The sequence below is a fragment of the Scyliorhinus canicula genome, chromosome 9, assembly GCF_902713615.1.
Source record: "Scyliorhinus canicula chromosome 9, sScyCan1.1, whole genome shotgun sequence".
Lineage (NCBI taxonomy): Eukaryota > Metazoa > Chordata > Chondrichthyes > Carcharhiniformes > Scyliorhinidae > Scyliorhinus > Scyliorhinus canicula.
In genome coordinates, this window is record NC_052154.1 from 105,563,821 (window position 1) to 105,577,087 (window position 13,267).

General features: G+C 41.5%; 1 protein-coding gene across 4 annotated transcripts in view; it reads right to left on the reverse strand.

Moving 5' to 3' along the window:
• Positions 1 to 13,267, reverse strand: part of LOC119971591 (astacin-like metalloendopeptidase) — a 377,078-nt gene that overhangs the window by 208,124 nt on the left and 155,687 nt on the right. The window lies entirely within an intron of this gene.

The following is a 13,267-nucleotide window of genomic DNA, read 5'->3' on the forward strand; positions in this document are numbered from 1 at the left end:
ATTGCACAATCAATTGATCAATTAAGGGGTTAGAATTTCATTCACAACACAAGTGAGGTGCTTTTTCTGTGTTGCTACAATGCATAGAAATTTTAGTCTCCAGTTGATTGAATATTCATACTGCTAGGACCACTACATGTTCATTACTGAGCACAACAAATCCCAGAGGGAAATTTGACTTACAGACCATACACTTTTTGATTGTATTCTGAAAATGAGAAGAAACCCTCTGACCTCAGTGGCATAGAATTCCAATACCACTTTTTGGTTTAAAATATATTAGAAGACTTGTTAAAAAGAAGAAAAGAAAACATAAGCACCCAAGATTACAGTTACACTTTTAAAGTAGTCTTACAAAACATTGCCCCCCCAAAAAACCCTGACTTGATCACATCCACAAGTAAACATCTTCCAAGCAACACTCCCTTATAAATGGTTAACTATAAAAATGCAGTACTACTACCCAAGGCTGAGAACACATACAAACAGATTCAAAAACAGCTTCTTCCCTGCTGTTAACCAGCCTTGTAAACGACCCTCTTATGGACTGACCTGATTAATTCTACACTCCTGCTTCATCCGATGCCGGTGTCTATGTATCTGCATTGTGTACCTTGTGTTGCCCTATTATGTATTTGCTTTTTATTTTATTTTATTTTCTTGCACTAAATAATCTGTTTGAGCTGCTCGCAAAAATATACTTTTCACTGTTCTTCGGTAAATGTGACAACAAACAAATCCAATCCAATCCAATTTGGGCAGCACGGTAGCACAAGTGGATAGCACTGTAGCTTCACAACACCAGGGTCCCAGGTTCGATTCCCCGCTGGGTCACTGTCTTTGCGGAGTCTGCACGTTCTCCCCATGTCTGCGTGGGTTTCCTCCAGGTGCTCCGGTTTCCTCCCACAGTCCAAAGACATGCAGGTTAGGTGGATTGGCCATGATAAATCGCCCTTCATGACCAAAAAGGGTAGGAGGGGATATTGGGTTACGGGGATAGGGTGGAAGTGAGGGCTTAAATGGGTCGGTGCAGACTCGATGGGCCGAATGGCCTCCTTCTGCACTATATGTTCTATGTTCTAAATGTTCTAATCCATCTGAACTGGCCCTGTTGATCTCTGGATGTACTGTTACTGCCCCCAATCTACCACAGCTACCCCAACCACCATCCATTGTCCCCAATACTATGCTGTGACTCCACTAAATCCTTTATGGAATTCCTGAGGACAGACAAAGAGTGAACCCATATTTCAGTGATGTTTCCCTGCAGGTTCCCCTTCAGATTCTCTGTCAACCAGCTGATGTACAACCAAATGAAAAGATTTCTACAAGTTTGTGCGAGATTCCCAGGCAGTTGCCATTCTCTCTTTAAAAGTCCTTCATCCCTGGAATCGATCCAGTGAATTTAGATGCACACAGCTTGAAAGTCTAGGCTTAGTTTATAAACAACCTCCTGGTGCTGAAGCTAGGAGCATGGAACATCAATGCTCAAAATATCATACAATCTTGCCAAACATTGAAATGAAACTCTCATGATCTGGTCAATCTTCCATTATAGATGGATAAAGAACTGGCTGGGCAACAGGAGACAGGGAGTAGTGGTGGAAGGGAGTGTCTCAAAATGGAGAAAGGTGACTAGTGGTGCTCGGACCACTGTTGTTTGTGATATACATAAATGATCTGGACGAAGGTATAAGTGGTCTGATGAACATGTTTGCAGATGATACTAAGATTGGTGGAGTTGTAGATAGCGAGGCGGACTGTCAGAGAATACAGAAAAATATAGATAGATTGGAGAGTTGGGCAGAGAAATGGCAGATGGAGTTCAATCCAGGCAAATGTGAGGTGATGCATTTTGGAAGATCTAACTCAAGAGCAGACTATATGGTCAATGGAAGAGTCCTGGGGAAAATTGATGTAAAGAGAGATCTGGGAGTTCAGGTCCATTGTACCCTGAAGGTGGCAACACAGGTCAATAGAGTGGTCAAGAAGGCATACAGCATGCTTGCCTTCATCGGACGGGGTATTGAGTACAAGAGTCGGCAGGTCATGTTACAGTTGTATCGGACTTTGGTTCGGCCACATTTGGAATACTGCGTGCAGTTCTGGTCGCCACATTACCAGAAGGATGTGGATGCTTTAGAGAGGGTGCAGAGGAGGTTCACCAGAATGTTGCCTGGTATGGAGGATGCTAGCTATGAAGAAAGGTTGAGTAGATTAGGTTTGTTTTCATTGGAAAGACAGAGGTTGAGGGAGACTTGATTGAGGTCTACAAAATTATGAGAAGTATGGACAGGGTGGATAGCAACAAGCTTTTTCCAAGAGTGGGGGTGTCAATTACAAGGGGTCACGATTTCAAGGTGAGAGTGGAAAGTTTAAGGGAGATGTGCATGGAAAGCTTTTTACGCAGAGGGTGGTCGGTGCCTGGAATGCTTTGCCAGCGGAGGTGGTAGAGGCGAGTACGATAGTATCATTTTAGATGCATCTGGACAGATATATGAACTGTTCTGGAAAATACAGAATGTGTCATTTGAAACATAGAGGTCTGCCAATATCTGGTCTGGGAGAGTGCAGGGAAAGATCCCACAAGAGGTTGGTGGCAGCTGAAAAGAGCAGAAACTGTGGCCAGCTCTTCTGTCAAAAATGCAGTCAATTTCAGTCTGTCAGAATTGTTATTACAACCTGCAGCAGGAGAAAGGGAAAAAGAAAAAGAGAGTTTGCATAGTTTCTTTGTGCTGTGTTGAAGCACTGTGATGTACTGAATAGAGGGGGACCCATTGGCCTGGTTGTGTCCCACCATGCCCCTTTAAGCCCCGTAGTCCATCCTCTATCGGAGGTCCCGATCTCTCCCGCCAAAAATCACTAAGCGCGGGCTCCCCTCGCTCCTCCCCCCACACGCGAGGCAGCAGCCATCAGGAGAGCAGAACGCGAGGGAGCAGCAGCTGGAGAGGTCAGAACGGAGCACAGAGGAAGGAGGACAGAAAACAGAGAACCAGCATCAGGAGAGAAGAGGAGGAGAGAGAGAGAGAGAGAGAATTCGGTCATGGGAAAGGCAAGGCAAGCAGCTGAGTGTAAACTGTAATAGATCTAAAGAAGGCTAGGATTTAAAGTTAAAATGTTAAGGTGGGTCTGAAGGTCCCCAACCAACCAGACAGCATCCAAAATCACTAATCTGTTTACCTTTCTGTAAAGAAAGTGTTTGCAACTTATAAAAAAAAAGTATAATAATAATAAAATAATTTAACCTGAAAAAGTGGTTATTAGCTTACTTCACTTCCTTAGCAATGCAGGACCCAGGACATCGATGCTACTAAGGGGTAAGTAGGTAGAATTCTTCGGTGAAGGTATGGGTTATACCGGGGAATAACTTGGAAATATAGTTTGACCTGACTAGCACCCACAGAAGCCTGCATCGGAGTCAGGGAGTGAGAATCCCTGTTCACTATTTGGAATATCGGCCCTTTTTTGGTATAGGGGGAATTCTAAGACAGAGTGGTGAATTTACAAAAACATGGCGCCCAGCGTGGAGGCCTAGAATATTAGAAGTTTCTAGGTAAATAGGGGCTAGAATATTAGAAGTTTCTAGTTCCCAAGAAACGGTTGGAATATTAGAAGTTTCTAACCGGCACAAAGGCTAGAATATTAGAAGTTTCTAACCGGCACAAAGGCTAGAATATTAGAAGTTTCTAGTCTATGTGTGAGTCAAACTTTACCTGCCGAGTTTAGTTTGGAAAGTCATGTGTGATTGGCTTTTGTAAGGATATTCTGTGGATTGAGGGGACTGAAGCTCAGGTTGGGTGTGAAAATCAGTAGACTAGAAGATACTGACCCTGAGAAAAGTCTGCAAGACATTTTGGTGACAGCACTAAAATCTTGCATCCATTACTGGTAAAAGGGGCCAAAGAATAAATCATCCTCAGAGTAAGGCAGATTGTGCGGACATTTTCTGGAAAATAGGGACGCTTATCTTCAGAAACCAATAATCAATCGACCCTTAGCTAAAACAGGAAGATAGTGCCTTGGTCAGCCTTGGATAGGGCCCAGAAAGGGTACTTATCCTTAAATTCAGAGTGCGCCTGAAAGGGACAACCAGGAACAGAAAAAAAAAATCCGAAAAATGGCAATTAGGGTAATTCTCTTGCCCTGGAATACGGTCAAGAGAAATGTAGCAATGAAACAGGAATGGAAGAAATTAAAAGAGCAAAAGAAATCCTGGAAAAGAGAGATGTATCCAGACGGAGATATCTCCTTCTTTGTTAGAGTGCGCCTAAAGCCCTGCAATATACAGATCCAGTAGGGATCCTTAAAGCACTTTGTAAGTTTGCATTTGAAAAGCAAGCTGAATCACTAATCTTGTTCGGACACAGACAGAAGCATGCAGCTGTTCAAGTGGGCAAAGTGTGCTCCAAACTGATTAAAATCATTGACGAAGAAAACATGAAAGAAATAATACAGATCCCTAGTGAACACAAAAGTAACTCTGAAGTGGCAAACAAATATATAAAACAACTGCAGAAAAATGAAACATTAGAAATGGAAAATGACGAGGAATCAGTCCTAGAATCAGATAGCACAGTAAAAACAGTAGGGTTTCAAACAAATGTGCCAAGTAAAAGTGCAGATGAATGGGAACAGACGAGACTTATTAAAAAATTATACATAGGAGGAAAGCAGATCCACTTAGTGGAAGGAGACTTTACAAATGCCCAAAAGGACGTACAAGTTAATCCTTCCAATAGAAAAGGGAAATTAGGGGCAGGAATTTCAGGGGTATTGGCTCATAGATACAATCCGGAGCTACAGCTAAAAATGGATAAGGAGGTAGTTCTAAGAGGAGAATTTAAAGAAGGGATAGTTAGAGCCACAACTCTGAGCCATGGGACAATGATTATACATGTGGTATCACTAAACAATTCCGGACAGCAGTATAGTATCATGGAGGAGACAGAAGTCAATCAAGCGAACATGGAAGGGATCCTGAGACTTAGTGCAGGGAGAGATATAGATATGACAGTATTAGGAGACGGAATATACAAAAATAACTCAAGGGAATCTCTGAGAGCAATAATAAAGACATGTGCATTAACCCCTCCAGTTAGGGCAGGTCAGATAATTAGGATTTGGCGAGAGCAATGGCCACAATTCCTTTTAGACACAGCAGGAACAAGACAGCAATCTGAATTTCAATTCAACCAAATGCCAGCACCCCTGTTAGAGATAGAAAAAACATGTCCCAGTGCTTCAGATAGCCAAGAGAATTCGGACCCCTTTGAAAATTTCCCAAAGGGATACAATTTTCAATACCCAGATCCAAGTCCGTTTCAGGAAGAAAATTGGCCTCGGCAATCTGCCACACATAAAAAAGGAGCTTTTATCGATTATTTCTTTGAAACACAAGAAAGTGAAGAGGAACAAAGCCTAGTTGGGATTATTGCGCCTCCTGCGCTGGGACAGGAAGAATTATCATCCTCATCAGAGAATGAGGAAATATTAAAACCAAGGAGAAGAATAGGGAATAGAAAAAATTCTAAACCATTAGAAATAGGGGATTATAGTGATTACTGGAAACAACAACAACCTTCCACTTATCGACCAATAAATAAGGATTTACCGTATTATATGTATAATCCAGAAGCAAAAATGGTACACCATAGAGATCAGGAAGGATGGGAAAGAGAGGTTACATCTAGGGGACTTAAAATAGGAGAAATATTAGGAGGAAGTCAACAAATTGATTCTACGAAATTACTGGAATTACCAAACGTTACCCCCAAAGCTAAAATTTGGCAAATGAGCAAAGGGTATGACAGTTTCGGAAGAGCCATGAGTAGAGTAAGGAACAGCACAGAAACACAAGGCCAGATAATAGCAGCATTAAGACCACAAGAAAGGATACAGAATCTTCCAAGACCCCGAATAACTGCTCCTACTCCTATGGATAGGGCAAGTTATGCTCCACGAGATAGCCAAGTACCAATTGCAATGTTTGAAGAATATATAGAACCGGTGGAAGATTTTGCACAACATGGTACCCCCTATTTTGAGGAAGAACCGGTACAACGACAAATACATTTCTCAGAATATAAGAAACCAGATAAAAGTGCCCCTTTAAAAACACCATGCCCCAGAAGTGAGAAAGTAGTTCAGTCATTTACACCAGGTCCAGAGGAAGGACAGGGAGGCATGGTACCGTATAAAATAGTAGCAGCAGTAATGAAGACAGCAGGCCCAAAGAAACATGGGGAGAGTAGAATTGAGTATTCACAGAGGTTAAAACAGTTAGCGAAGAAAATGGGGGCATCAGGAGAATCCACCAAATTGATTGATTTGCATACAGTGGGAGAAATAGTTACAGGCGAAGTCTCAGATTTAATAAATGAGTTAGATTTGGGAAATGAGAGAGCTAACTTAATGAAAGAAATGACAGAGGCAGCATATGCAGGGGAACACCTCACAACATATGTCGACCGAATATATGAGGTTAATAAGGAAGAGGGGGCCGATGTAGTCAGATTCCTGAGGGAATTAGGACCCAAGATTCCAGGAGGAAATAGCCTCTCAACAATACTGTTAACGACCTCTAGAAGAGAAATAGGAAGAGAACTGGTGAAATTTGATTTGGCAGGCAAAGCATTTAAGGATAAACACACAAAAGGGGAACAAAAAAGAGTAGCAGCTGCCCAAAATAATGTTTCAACACAAAATGCTCAGATTAGACCACCAAACCGACAGATACCTGACAAATCGGAACAAAATCTAGCCCAACCAGCAATGCCACAACATGGGTATAATCTGCGGTCACAAGGGCCACCTCCACCACAAAATCTAGATTACTTACCAAGGGAACAATTCCTAGCCCTCAGTCGGGAGGAAAGAGACAGATTCATTGAGGATAGGAGAAGAAGAGCAGCTGGTCAGGGGAGGATTGAGCAAGGTAGATATCAACCACCAGAATGGTATTCGGGACCCTCGCGAGGGGGATTCCGAGGAAGAGGCAGAGGAGGCCCCGGTATATATTGAAAGGATTCGGCTTCTCCCCTTAAACAGGCTATCCAAAATCAAACAACAGAAACAGACAAAGGAGAATTAGTAGTAGTATACAAGGGGGAAAGATTTATAGTGGACACAGGGGCTGAGATATCAATGATAAGGGAAGAAGCTGGAAATCTGACAGGAAAAGAATACATAGTAGAAGGAGCATTAGGGAATAAGGATATTAGACCAGAAATTAGATTGGGAGAATTACTGGCAATATCAGGAACTGAGAATCTGATGGCAGGGAAAGATTTAATAAAAATAGATACTGGAAAAATAAGGATATTAAAACCAATTGATAACATGGAGGAAATAAGGAAACAGAAAGAGAAAAGTATTTTAAATGACGAAGCTTGGAAGAAGATGGAAGAAGTATTAATGGGAGCAAACCTAGCGATAGGTAAGAATGACACAGGTTTAATTAGCAAGCGGTTCCAACACACAATTCACGGTGGACAACACAGACCTCAAAAACAGTATCCTTTGACCAGAGGAGCAAAGAGCGAGCTGGAGATAATAATCAAGGAATTGGAGCAGCAGGGGATTATTCAAGGGGTCACATATGCCTCAACAAATAGTCCACTTCAGGTAGTAAGAAAACCAGATGGTACATTTAGGATGGTAACAAATTACAAAGCTTTAAATAAAGTCACAAAGAAGGACAAGAGATATTTAATAAATCCACAAGCTACCTTAGAGCAAGTCGCGGGAAAAACTTACTTAACTAGTATAGATTTGGCGAATGGATTCTGGAGTGTTCCATTAGACCCAGACAGCAGGGAGAAAACAGCATTCACCTTCGGAACTAAGCATTATGTATATTGTAGACTGCCACAGGGATATGTTAATTCTCCGAATCACTTTCAGGCAATAATCAGGGAACTGATTAAAGATGATTTGGCTTTAGTATATATCGATGATATATTAATTGGAGATGACGATCAGGACAAACATGTGGAAAGAGTGGCCAGGATAATTAAGACACTTAGTGAAGCAGGCTTTAAAATAGGGCTAAAGAAATGTCAAATTGGGAGAAGCGAAGTCAACTATTTAGGTTATTCAGTATCGAAGGAAGGTAGAGAGGCCAGTATTGAAATGAGGAAGAAGGTAGCTGAAATTACTGCGCCTGTTTCGAAAAAAGGGGTTCAAAAAATAATGGGAATATTGGGATATCTAAGGCCAGTAGTGAAGGACTTTAGTCTTTATGCTAAAACCATTTATCAAACATTGAAAGGGGATTTTATTTGGACCAGCGAGGCCCAGAGAGGGTTAGATCAGTTAAAGACAGCAATTGCGATATCGGGACCATTAGTTGGGAGACAAGAAGAGGATGATTTAAGCATTAAATTAGACATATATAAAAATGGATATGGTATGGTGCTTGCTAATCATAGCAATCAGACACCTATCAAACATCTGACAGGAAACTGGTCGAGAGCTGAACAAAAGTTTTCAAACATCGAGAAATGTCTAGCAGCTATAACAAAGAGAATAGCAGAGATAGAAAACTTGTCAGGTGGTAAGAAAATTTATGTCACAACTGAGTTTTTGGAATTGAAGGAGCTAACCAAGAGACAGATTTGCCAGCAAGGCGCGAATACAGCTCGATGGGAAAGATGGGAAACCATTCTTCTAAACCCTGACTTAATGTTTATTCATAACATTAAAAAGGGACAGAAACTTGATGAACCAGTTAGTAAAACGGAGTTGGTGAATGCTTGGGTATTATATACTGATGGTAGTAAAGTCAAGAAGGACGAAGAACAAGCCAGATGGGCATTCATTTAAAAAAATTCAGGAAAAATAGTAGTGGAGGAACAGGGAATAATCATTGGATCAGCTCAGACAGCTGAGGTAGAGGGAGTATTGCAAGGGTTAAAGGAGTGTCAGCAGAGAAATCTGCAGGAAGTAACCGTTGTAACCGACAGCTTTTTCGTGCAGCAAGGATTGGAGAAAGATTTGGAGTTTTGGAAACTAAACGGTTGGACGAACGGTAGAAATAAACTACTGGAACAGAAAGAACAGTGGGAAGAGATAGATAAAATTTTAGCCGATATGGAAATCCAGACAATTCATCAAAAAGCACACACAAAAGGAACTGGGGAACTGTGTAAGGGGAATCAGGAAGTGGATGAATTAGCCCGACTTAGGACGATAATCTTGGGGACTCTTGGGAACACAGCAGCCGATCTTCAAATAGTAATTAAGCAAATACATGAAGCCACAGGACATGGGGGTCATGTTGTAGTCGCAAGGGAGTTGAAAAAGTTGGGAATTAAAATAGCCTATTGGAGACAACATTTAACTGCAGTAAGGAGAAAATGTGAGAGATGTATGGCCTGTGGAGGACAGAGAGGGAATAAAACATATGGGAGCATAAAAACTGAGAAACCAATGCAGGAATGGTCATTAGATTATGCAGGACCACTTTTTCCCAGAAGCAGCAAAGGTAATTTGTATTTTTTAGTCAAAGCTGATAGCTGCACGGGAGAAATTGACCTTAGGGCAACCAGCAAAGCAAATGGAGCCACGACCAAAAGGGTATTGGCAGAAATGATGACCTCCAGAGGTAGACCAGAATCGATCCGAATGGACAATGCGCCGCACTTTAGAAACAATATTGTTATTAACTTTTGTGCTGACAGAGGAATAACAATCAATTGGGCCGTGAAATATGCACCTGAGAGTAATGGAATGGCTGAGAGGTCTGTAAGAAAAGTAAAGGATTGGATCATAAAGAATCAGAATAATAAAGGCTGGGATAAAGACATTGAAAGAATAGTATTTGATCTTAATAGTAATCTTGGAACCTCTGTCTCCCAGGGACAAGGGGACCCAAGTGAATCTGGGAATTATCAAGTAGGAGACGAAGTTTGGGTGAAGCTACCAACTAAGACTGCGGGGAAAATCATTCGTGAGACTGTAAAATGTAAAGACAAGATTGTTCAGATTCTGGGTACACATACAGTTGAATTAGAGAAGCATGGTGTCTGGAGCAAAAGAAATTGTATCACAATTAAAACACATGACCCAGTGAGCATCAGAGGAGTTTGAGATTCTTCGAATCTCACTCAGGGGTGCAATGACAGAAGGAGGCTTAACAGGCCTTAATTGTATGATGTACATCAATGATAAGGAAAATAAACCAGTTCAAAAAGAAATGGTGGCAAAAGAAATCCGGAAGTCCTGGAGAGGGCATTTCTGGGTTAATCAAATGAAAACAGAAGGTACAAATTAAAGAATAGGGCCCTCTCCACCCTTGATCTGTTCATTTGATTTTCAGATGGAAAAAATAAATAACGAACCAGTTCACAAGAACTACACTCCAGAGAGGAATCTTTTAGACAGGATTGGGGGGAAACTAATGATATAATTGGCTACATATTTGAGGGAATTAAATGTCAGAACCCGGAGGAAAACTTTACGGGTTAGAAACAAATCAAAATATCAAATTATAACTGGACAGTGAAACCTCCGGTCAGACATCTCTAACTGGACATTAGCTGATGGGTGATCTGCGGTCTCCATGGAGTATGTACTACGCGGTGGAATTATTAAGGGTCTCGGCAGATAACAGCGACTGATGAGGAACCCCAATATGATAAATGACAATAGTTTAAGAATTTTTGTAGCTTGATACCACGGCGGGAAAATTGTTACCAATGCAGCAAAAGAATATTGCATTGAAGAGCTGTAATCGTTATTAAAAAAATAAAATAAAAAAATTCATGTAAATTGATAGGGACTGTTATATATATATGATAAGGGGGGTATGTGTGTCGTTAAAGAACTTGATCCGCATTTCTAAACTGTGTGAATGTTTTAATAGAGGGGTAGTTTAGTGTGTTTTCTTGATTTAACTATATAGTACATTACAAATAATATTGATGTTGTTTATATGCCATATTTAGTATGTAATAATTATTGTTCCCAAAGCCAAGAAGGAATGTTTCGATATTGATATTAAATTTTGTTAACAGTTGAAAATATGTAAAGTTGTAATACACAGTCTATTTGTGTGGTTAAGTAATGAGTAATGTGTTAAGATAAGACTTAAAATTTTTACTATGTATTTAACAATAGGGAGAATTTGTTTGAAAAAAAGAGACGGTTCAATGTGGTTTTGCAAATTCTGTAATGAAAAATATACACTTTGTCAGAAAGATATTCTCTCATGTAAACCAGAGGTTGGCAGACTTACATGATTCACGACAATGTTAGACATTAATGGGGAAGTTAGGAATACAAGCAGGATCAATTGAACCTTTTAAATTAATGAAACAAAGGGATCAGTGGGTGGTACATGATATCACAATTACCCTATTCCAATCAGAAATGGAAAACAATTTGGACGACGGAAAAATGGGACATGTAACAGCCAGTGATGGACAAAAGATCTGTTTGGTTACTGATGAACTGAGTTGTGTGCTGTTTCTAAGGGACATGAGGAAGCTTATACGGTGCTGCTATCCCAAGGAAGTAAAATGCTTTGGAGGTAGTGGAACACACGGAAAGCTATTATGTTACCTTCCTGAGCGGCTATGGCTATGGTTCACGGTAATTGGACTGGAACGGAAAACAAGACTCTTATTGACACTGGTCTGTGATATGCATACAAATGACAAAGATCAGGGATGTATGTTAGTACAATTGGATGGGGGGAAAATAAACCAAATTATAGTAATGTTTCAAATGTCAAGACAGGGTGTTCTGGAAAATACAGAATGTGTCATTTGAAACATAGAGGTCTGCCAATATCTTGTCTGGGAGAGTGCAGGGAAAGATCCCACAAGAGGTTGGTGGCAGCTGAAAAGAGCAGAAACTGTGGCCAGCTCTTCTGTCAAAAATGCAGTCAATTTCAGTTCGTCAGAATTGTTATTACAACCTGCAGCAGGAGAAAGGGAAAAAGAAAAAGAGAGTTTGCATAGATTTCTTTGTGCTGTGTTGAAGCACTGTGATGTACTGAATAGAGGGGGACCCATTGGCCTGGTTGTGTCCCACCATGCCCCTTTAAGCCCCGTAGTCCATCCCCTATCGGAGGTCCCGATCTCTCCCGCCAAAAATCACTAAGCGCGGGCTCCCCTCGCTCCTCCCCCCACGCGCGAGGCAGCAGCCATCAGGAGAGCAGAACGCGAGGGAGCAGCAGCTGGAGAGGTCAGAACGGAGCACAGAGGAAGGAGGACAGAAAACAGAGAACCAGCATCAGGAGAGAAGAGGAGGAGAGAGAGAGAGAGAGAGAGAACTCGGTCATGGGAAAGGCAAGGCAAGCAGCTGAGTGTAAACTGTAATAGATCTAAAGAAGGCTAGGATTTAAAGTTAAAATGTTAAGGTGGGTCTGAAGGTCCCCAACCAACCAGACAGCATCCAAAATCACTAATCTGTTTACCTTTCTGTAAAGAAAGTGTTTGCAACTTATAAAAAAAAGTATAATAATAATAAAATAATTTAACCTGAAAAAGTGGTTATTAGCTTACTTCACTTCCTTAGCAATGCAGGACCCAGGACATCGATGCTACTAAGGGGTAAGTAGGTAGAATTCTTCGGTGAAGGTATGGGTTATACCGGGGAATAACTTGGAAATATAGTTTGACCTGACTAGCACCCACAGAAGCCTGCATCGGAGTCAGGGAGTGAGAATCCCTGTTCACCATTTGGAATATCGGCCCTTTTTTGGTATAGGGGGAATTCTAAGACAGAGTGGTGAATTTACAAAAACAGAACGGGTGGGGAACAGAGAGAAGTAGACCTTGGAAAATAGGCAACAGGTTTAGATAAAGGATCTGGATCGGCGCAGGCTGGGAGGGCCGAAGGGCCTGTTCCTGTGCTGTAATTTTCTTTGTTCTTTGTTTTTTTTATTATCCGTTAATCTCATCAGCTTCAACGCACCTGCCGTTTGCAGGTTGGGAAAAATGGTTCAGTGAATGCTAAAGATACGTTTTCATCAGCCACACTCCATGGGTGATATTCTCCGATTGCCAAAGCCAAAATCGTGTTTGCCGATCGGCCAGAGAATCAGTTTATGCTGGAATTGGGGGCAAAGCCATTTTTGCGATGCTCCACCTCCTCAAAAACAGCTTACTCGGAGAGTACGCCACATGCCGTATGCAATAGCTGCGGACTGAGTCCAGTGCCGCTACAGACTGGGGGAGCTGTTCCACTGGCTGGAGGGGCTTCGGTGGGGGCTGGGGGCACTGGTGGGGGGTGATCCGGGGGTGACAAGGGAGGTTACAGG